This window comes from Canis lupus, chromosome 14 (assembly GCF_003254725.2).
Source record: "Canis lupus dingo isolate Sandy chromosome 14, ASM325472v2, whole genome shotgun sequence".
NCBI lineage: Eukaryota > Metazoa > Chordata > Mammalia > Carnivora > Canidae > Canis > Canis lupus.
In genome coordinates, this window is record NC_064256.1 from 52,019,991 (window position 1) to 52,028,205 (window position 8,215).

The window sequence follows — 8,215 nt, forward strand, 5'->3', positions numbered from 1 at the left end:
ATTTGTCACTCTGCCTCATTTGAGGTTTTACATCTTTTGCCGAGTCTCGGTGTCATTTATGTAAAGGTTATCCGAAGTGAATAGTCACCAGAGCTGTTTGTATTAATATTCCAAGGCCATTTCCTCTCGGCCCCCAGTGTGAACACAGATTTTACAGTCGCCAGAAATTAGAATTTGGTATGTTTGAAGTGATTTTTCTGTAATTTGTGTTTCCTGATTTTCTAGGTCAGTGGTTCCCAAGATTGCCTTTGTCGCAGAATCATCTGGAAGCATAATGAAGTGCAGATTCTCAGCCTTCCCCTCACTTCTATGGTCTCAGAATGTCTCGGGACGGGGCCTGGAAATCTGGATTTAGAAAATCTCCCAGGGTGAGTCCGATGCTCAGTCAAGGTTTGGGGACCGTGATGCCTGGTAACGACAAGGGAAACGCCAGCGCACAGCGTCCCTCCCCTTCTTCACTCACAGGCAATCTGCGAACGTTGTGCACACGCTGGGCTTGATCTCCAGCCCCTCGAGGCTCTTGCAAATCAGCCCAGGCAAACACACCATATGGGACCCGTGGCTTGGGGTCGCGGGTCCTGATCTGCATGGCCTGATGTTTGCGACTCCAGGGCTCTGCTGACCAGAGCCCTACGTTTTATAGAAATGTCCTGCTGTAAGAAAGCCTGGCTGGCGAGGAGGCCTCTAGAACAGAAGGATAGAGACATAGGTCCCCACTGTGAGGTGCTCTATTCAGAGTCCCAAGGAAATTTGAGAGCCTGTGTCGTGGAAGGATGATGATGATGATGGTGATGGTGATGGTGATTCAGCAAAACTCTGACTGAGGGAAGGGAGCAGAAGGGAGGGTTGGGGAAGAGGAGGCAGGAGCTGTGCTGTCTTGAAGGTGGGGCAGGTGGCCCAGCAGTGCTACCTGTGGTCCAGAAAGGCTTCCTTGCTCACCACGGCCTTGCTGAGGCTTCATGTGTTCCCCCCGCCCCCATCTTTCACCCTGCATGATTACTCTTGCTAATTTTAATAATATTTGCCTTAAAAAATATTGTGGCTACAGGGGAAGGTCTACGCTGGTGTGATTTTACCCAGTTCCCACCTTCCAGAGTGGCTCTGCAGACAGGTCTTTGCAGGGCCAGTCTATAGCACCCCTCTTAGGAACTTGGGGACTCTGCATGAAGACTGGCTTGGATCCCCAAGAACAACGGTCAAACAGGCTTTATGACTGGTGGTAGGGCTGACAGCAGGCAAAGACAAGAGTTCAAGATCAGAAGCCGGAGTGAAGATGATGCCTCTAGCTTTGGCGCTTTTTGAGATAGCAGAGTTGAGGCACCTGGCCTGAGTAACTGGGATATTGGGTCACGTCTGGTGTCATTTTGAAGGAATATCAGATAGGAACTTTTTAATTCTTGCAGACACTCTGAAGCAAATATTATCATGAGGGGCACAACCCCTTTGTGCAATTCTGAAATCCCCCAAAGCTTTGAAAACCTCCAGGTTTTCATAACTCATTTGAATATAAAACTGACGTGACCTGAAATCTTTTGATAGGAAAACATAACTTGAACTTATGTGAGACCGTTTATTTTTTTTTATTTTTATTTTTTTTGAAGATTTTATTTATTTATGAGAGAGAGAGAGGGGCAGAGGGAGAAGCAGGCCCCATGCAGGGAGCCCAACGTGGGACTCGATCCCGGGTCTCCAGGATCGCGCCATGGGCTGAAGGCGGCACCAAACCGCTAAGCCACCCAGGCTGCCCCTGTGAGACCGTTTATAGTTTCGATTTATCCCACCAAATGTGAATATTCATATGTTGTGCCACAGAAATACATTTTTCTGTAGAAATATTAATGGACTCGATTGTAGGAGACTGTGTCAGACCTTGCTGGGTGTAGTGCGTAATATGCGGTATGGACAGCGTGTTGCTGTTCTACAATCCAGAAAGTCTGAATTCTGGGGACACATCCGACCCCACTCTGAGTTTTGTGGTAGGGATTTTCATTTTGTTTCTCCACTCCTCTAGAAACATGGAAGCTTAAGGGGGTTAAGTAATTTGCTTGGTGTCACAAAGCTGCTAAGTTGGGGACTATGGTTCCAATATAGGTCGATTTGGAGCTTTTCTGCTAAAAGCTGCTATTTCTTCCTTAGTTTTGAATCATGTCCCCAGAAGCTCCACTTTTTGTTATCTTGGTTTGTATGGCAGGCCCCAGGAAGAGGGGTGCGTGTGTGTGTGTGTGTGTGTGTGTGTGTGTCTCTACCGAGGTGTGTGTCTATGTCTGTACGGGGGTGGGTATGAGCATGAGTGTAGGGAGTAGAGTCGGTCTTCCTGCCTGGCTGCCCTCCCTCTTTCTACCCTCCACTCTGTAAACACTTGGCATTTGTCCTAAAACACAATTCTGATCATTACACTCATCTGCTTAAAATCTCCCGGGGCTGCCAGAGGGTCAAGTCCAAGGGTGGGATATAAAATCCTCTCTGAACTGGCTCTCCCCTGACTTGAGTAGCATGGAGTGCTTATGGCTGTGGACTCAGGAGCTGGACCAGAGGTTAAAACTCTCTCTCTGCTGCTCCGTGCTGGAGCATGACCTTGACCTCTCTGCCTCAGTTTTTTTTTTTTTTTCCTTCTGCAAAATAAGGGCACTAGTCATCTCCTTCCTGGGGTTGTAGTGAGGAGTGATTGAGTTAATGCCACGTCAGCTCTTCAGACAAGTACACACAGCACTCAGGTGAGGTCAGCTCTTATTAGTAGGGTTTCTTTTTTTCTTTTTTTTTTTTTAATTTTTATTTATTTATGATAGTCACACAGAGAGAGAGAGAGAGGCAGAGACACAGGCAGAGGGAGAAGCAGGCTCCATGCACCGGGAGCCCGATGTGGGATTCGATCCGGGGTCTCCAGGATCACGCCCTGGGCCAAAGGCAGGCGCCAAACCGCTGCGCCACCCAGGGATCCCATTAGTAGGGTTTCTTTAGTGGTTTTTTGCTGGTTGCTGAGACTCCTTCTTTTCCCTGCCCGACCCCACCCTTGGACTGTCTTCCCAAAATAGGGAAGCCTATCATAATCTTCTAGACCTTGATCATGTTTTTGCCTTGGCCTTTGCCCCACTGCCTGCCTATCAGCAACTGTTTATCTTTGGCAATTCAAGGGTCATCTTCCCCTTGAAGGCTTTCCCAATGCGCCCTGCTCCCCCCTGTCCTTTAGGCCTCCATGATGCTACATTTGTACTTCTGTCATGGCCACCTTCTTGGTTTGCTGATCATTCTGTTTCCCTGAATTGGAAGGCCCTCGAGAATAAGTCCTGCAAGTGTCTGTGTCTCCTCTCTGGCAGAGAATCTAAGTCATATAATCAATGTGTGTGAGTAGCTTCTGTGGAAAGAATTCTTCCCAATTTGGGTGGGAATTTCTGCTATAGACGTTATTTACAAGCAACAGAATTCACTCTTGATAATTTGAGCTCCGAAGCAATTTATTAAAGGATATTAAGTAACTCACAGGATTTCCAAGAAGCCAGAGAATGGGACGTGGATGTTTTAAAGCCAGGAGTAAGATGGAAGTTATTATCAGTGGGTTGTTCCAGGGGAGGCCCTCCTGCCATGGTGAGCCACATGGTTAGCAAGGATCTCCCTTGCTGACAGTGAGCATGGGGCACTGCCTGCAGATCACTGCCACTGCAGCCTCTGAAAGCTGACCTTCTCTATTGTCACCCTCCCCCATCCTTGCAGCATGTAGTCTTGCAGTGCCTGGCCATTGCCTTCCAATTGAATAGCTTTCTCCCCTGAATGAGCCTGATTGGTGGATCTTTGGTTACACGACTGCATGTAGCCTGCAATGGAGTCTGGAAGTGGAAGAGAAAGTGAGTTCAGGAAGTGGGGGAGGGATACCAAGCACAGAAGGGGGTTTCCAAGGTGCGGAGTGGCCAGGGTGTCTCGTGTGATGAGGTTGGCCTTGGTGGCAAGGCTGTATCAGTAGCAGTGGGGGTGGCGCAGGAGTGGAGTGGACGGGGTTTCCCGGACAGAAGGTGAAGAACTTTTATAGACCAGGAGTAGGAGACTTCTAAGACTCCATGCAGAAAAAATGAGAGGGACTTTTCGAGCTTAGAAAAGTCAGACCACTGACTTTCTTCCATGTGCTTGTCATTATCCACTCTCAACCTTCCCTGTGAAGACAGGTGTTGTCTGGAGAACTGAGGATCACACTGAAGCACCACAGTGGCTCTCCTTTCTACACTGTTGACTGCAAGGTGTTCATGGAGGAAGGAATTATTGTCTAAACCAGGCGGTTCAACCGATGTTCTTTATCTGCACTGCCCACTAGCCACATGTGGACAGCACTTGAGGTATGGCTGATGGGACTCAGGCACTGCATTTTTAATTTATTCAATGTTAATTTAACTGTAAATAGCCACATATAGCTAGTGGCTGACTTACTGGATAGTGCAGGTCTAGATAATGTGACCTGTTGAAGAATGTAAAAAAAAAAAAATCACTTTTTTATGTGTGAAAAATACATATAATATATATATAATATATATATAACCACACATTGCTTCCTGCCAACTAAAGCCTTTATTTTATTGATAGAAATATTGGGGTGACTGGATGGCTCAATGGTAAGCCTCGGACTCTTGATTTCAGCTCAGGTCATGATCTCAGGGGTGTGAGATCCAGCCCGACATCTGGCTCCATGCTGTACATGGAGTCTGCTTAAGATATTCTCGCTTCCTCTCTCTTTCCCCTTCTCTTTTTCTCTTTCTCTCCCTCTCTTAAAAAAAGGAGAAATATTTGGTGGCTTGTTGATTTAGTGACAAACATGTACATAGTAAAATATTGGATTTAATCTTTAATCATAATTCCTCACTTTAGGGTTTGTTAAACTAAGAATCTAAAAACTAGAGTTTGCAATAACACTATTATTTTCCAAAAATAGAAAAAGGGTCAGTGTTTAGGATATTGGTCCTCAAACCACGCATCAGAGTCCCCTTGGCGGGCTTGTAATAACATAGACTGCAGGGTCCCACTTCCAGAGCTGCTGACTGCATAGGTCTGAGTGGGGCTGAGAATTTACATTTCTAACCGGTTCTCAGGTGATGGTCATGCTGCTCACCTGGGGACTGCATTTGAGAATCCTTGACTTAGGAAATGCTCTGTTAAATAAAGTGAAACCGAGCTTTTCATTGTAGGACATCTCTGAATCTTTCATCTGCAAATAGTAGTCTGGTGTTCTGAAGTTCCCGGGGGGAGCCATGTGTGTCACATTCTCCCACCTTGATCTGATCCGAAAACCCTTCTTCTGCAGGGTATCCCAAGGACTAAAGCTGGAGAGACACAATTCTATGAAATTCTGTTGAGTTAAACATAAAGCTCAGTTTCTCACTCTTTGATTTCCTGTATCCAGCCACAAAATTGGAGTTCCCCTGGGCTCCATTCCGACATGCTTTTTTTTTTTTTTTTTTTTTTTTTAACATCTCACCTCAGAGGAGAGCTCATCTAGGGCCATGACTTTAAATGCTGAGGACACCCAGTTTGACATGTCTACCCAGTCTCTCCTCCGAACACACGGTGTATCCATCCCCTGCCTACCTAGCATTTCTATCTCAAATAGAACATGGCCCGAACTGAACTTCTGTTGGCAGCTCTCCACTGACCCCATCTGATTCCTCAACTTGGTTTCCCCTTCTTAGTAAAGCGCATCGCCTTTCGTTGCCTTGATTGTCTTCAAATCCATCAGCAAGATCTGTCATTTCTTTTTTTTTTTTTTAAAGATTTTATTTATTTATTCATGATAGACATAGGAGGAGAGGCAGAGACACAAGCAGAGGGAGAAGCAGGCTCCATGCCGGGAGCCCGATGTGGGACCTGATCCCGGGACTCCAGGATCGCGCCTTGGGCCAAAGGCAGGCGCTAAACCACTGAGCCACCCAGGGATCCCCAGATCTGTCATTTCTGATTGAAGTAGGTACGTATGAGAGTATATGTGTGTACACTTGATACACGCGAGCTCAGCCACAAGACACATGTGAACGTGGTGTGTACGTATGCCCACATTCATGAATAGGTCTTTTTCTTACTGATAATGCCACATGCTAGTTCAAGATATGACTCATCTCTGATTATATCATCACGCTCTTTTAAAATGGGATGACTCCCGTTTCTCTAGGCTGTGCCATCCTGGAGGTTACGATGGTGTCATAATGTAAGAGAAAAAAAGATATTTCTCTAGCTCTGCTCCCATCTATGATTGTGGAAACTCATGCAATTCTCAGATCTTTGCAGCTAGTTCAGGAAGACCCTGAGATGCTGTGCATGTGTTTGGGAGCTAGCCCTCCGTGTCAGCTTGCCGACTCTTCCTTCCCCCGCTGTGGCAGTGTCACCTGTCACCCAGAGAGGGACTCAGATGCATATCATTCTCTCCTACCTCTCCTCTATTTCAGAAAGAGGTGGGTCCAACTTCATGCCCGGGCTGCTGTATGTCTCCTCTAATGAGCTCCACATTCCTCTGAAGTGGGATATGAAGGGATACTGAACTCTTCTCTATTCTGTTATACAGGCTGTCAGAGTTCCTTTTTAACTTTTTGCAGAGTACTGCTTTTTTATGTTCTGTTCCTAACTGAAAATTTAGCGAAATAGATCTTTTATTTTTCATTTCTTTTATTTCAGGCTCTTCTACTGGAACTCAGGCAAACAAGCGTCCCTAAATCTCTTTTTCTTTCCCATACCGACCCGGTGTTCTTGGATCAAGTTTGTGTAACTTTATTCTCTTCTCTTTTAGGAAGACTTTTAGAAGGTGCCTGCTAGTGTCTCATACAAACAGAACTATGGGAGGTCTGCGCCTGGTGACCTTCCTTGTTTTCTTCAAACTGGATATACTGAACCTCTCGCTTACTATGTATCCTGCCCCCCACACTGACATAAATGTTCCCGTCTGCGTGTGTGTGTGTGTGTGTGTGTGTATTATGTAAATGATAGGTCTAAGCCTCTCCATTTTATTTGCACCACATCATGAAGTCCAGAAGTGGATAATCTGTAGGCTTCTCTTTTTGTCCTCTTCCTTTTGGAGTGTCCTGAATTGTTCTTAGTTACCTTCAGAAACCATGTATGAGAGTCGGAGATAGAGATTTTATCCTTTGAACCAGGTTGGTTGGAAATCTAAAGATCATTAAGCCCCTGAGTCTACTTCCTCAAGCTTTATGGACGGTGCTCACATTAAGAGAAAGATCCAAATTGCAATCTGAGCTTCAGAGGAGAGCCTCACAGAAGAGCAGAATGCTCTACTTGTCTTGCTCTGTCCACCCCTCAGTTATGCTCTTTCCACCAGAGCCAACCTTCTTGCAGCTTGCAGGGCACTGGGGGCTACAGAGGCCGCTGGGAGTTGGGTAGGTGGAGTGGGGCTTTAAGCACAGTTAACATGAGTGCTGCCTTGACTGCTCATCAGAAAACCATGTGGACAGATGGTGGGTCTTTTTAGTTTTTCACTTATTAGCAGTTTGTTATGTAGCATAATCCTACTTAGGCAACTTGATACACTTAGGGCTATGTAATTTAAAAGATCAATAAACAAAGAATGAAGGAGTTGTGAATTTAGTGTGTGGTGTGTATCTTTTCAAACTCAAAACAGCACGCAACATGGTTTTAAAACATACATTCAAAGGGAGAGCGTGTCTATGGTTGTATCATAGTCCTGAATACATACTTGAGAGGTTCACTTGTCCAGGCCCTATGCCAGGTTAACCCCAAATCATTCAGGTCACTGGATGGATCCAATTTTCACCTGACACTTTTTCAACAATTAAAATCTTACAGTAGAAAGATAGAAACATCTTCCCCTGTATGTCTGTTGAAAGGGAGATTCTAGGAAGAGTCTTAAACCTTAGGAGGGAGGGGGAAAGAGTGGGATTTGTGAAACCAAAACAGTGATTCCTGATTTTTTCCTGAGGCTTCTGAAGTCCTGCTGTAGACAGAGGACCAAATGTGTCAACAATAGCTTTAATCTCCCCTCTAGAACAGTGGCTTCTGAACCTGACTGCACAATTGAATCACTGGGGGAGCCTATTAAAAATAGAGATTCTTAGTCCAGTTTGGAATATTAGATTCAGTAGGTCTACGAATGAGGAACTAACCCACCTTCAGAGTAGATAGCAGCCTCTTGATTTGCTTTGCTTCTGGGATTTTTGCCGAGGAAGAAAAAAAAAAAAAAAAAAAACACAAGCTAAAGACCAGGTGTTCCAAGTTT

At 45.4% G+C, this 8,215-nt stretch overlaps 1 long non-coding RNA gene across 1 annotated transcript; it reads left to right on the forward strand.

Annotated features, from left to right (window-relative positions):
- The first annotated feature begins 222 nt into the window (after nucleotides 1–222).
- Nucleotides 223–7,546, forward strand: LOC125752436 (uncharacterized). Its single transcript, XR_007401939.1, has 3 exons — nucleotides 223–368; nucleotides 4,151–4,322; nucleotides 5,772–7,546. It is a non-coding gene; the product is annotated as an uncharacterized LOC125752436 (long non-coding RNA).
- The last annotated feature ends 669 nt before the right edge of the window (nucleotides 7,547–8,215 follow it).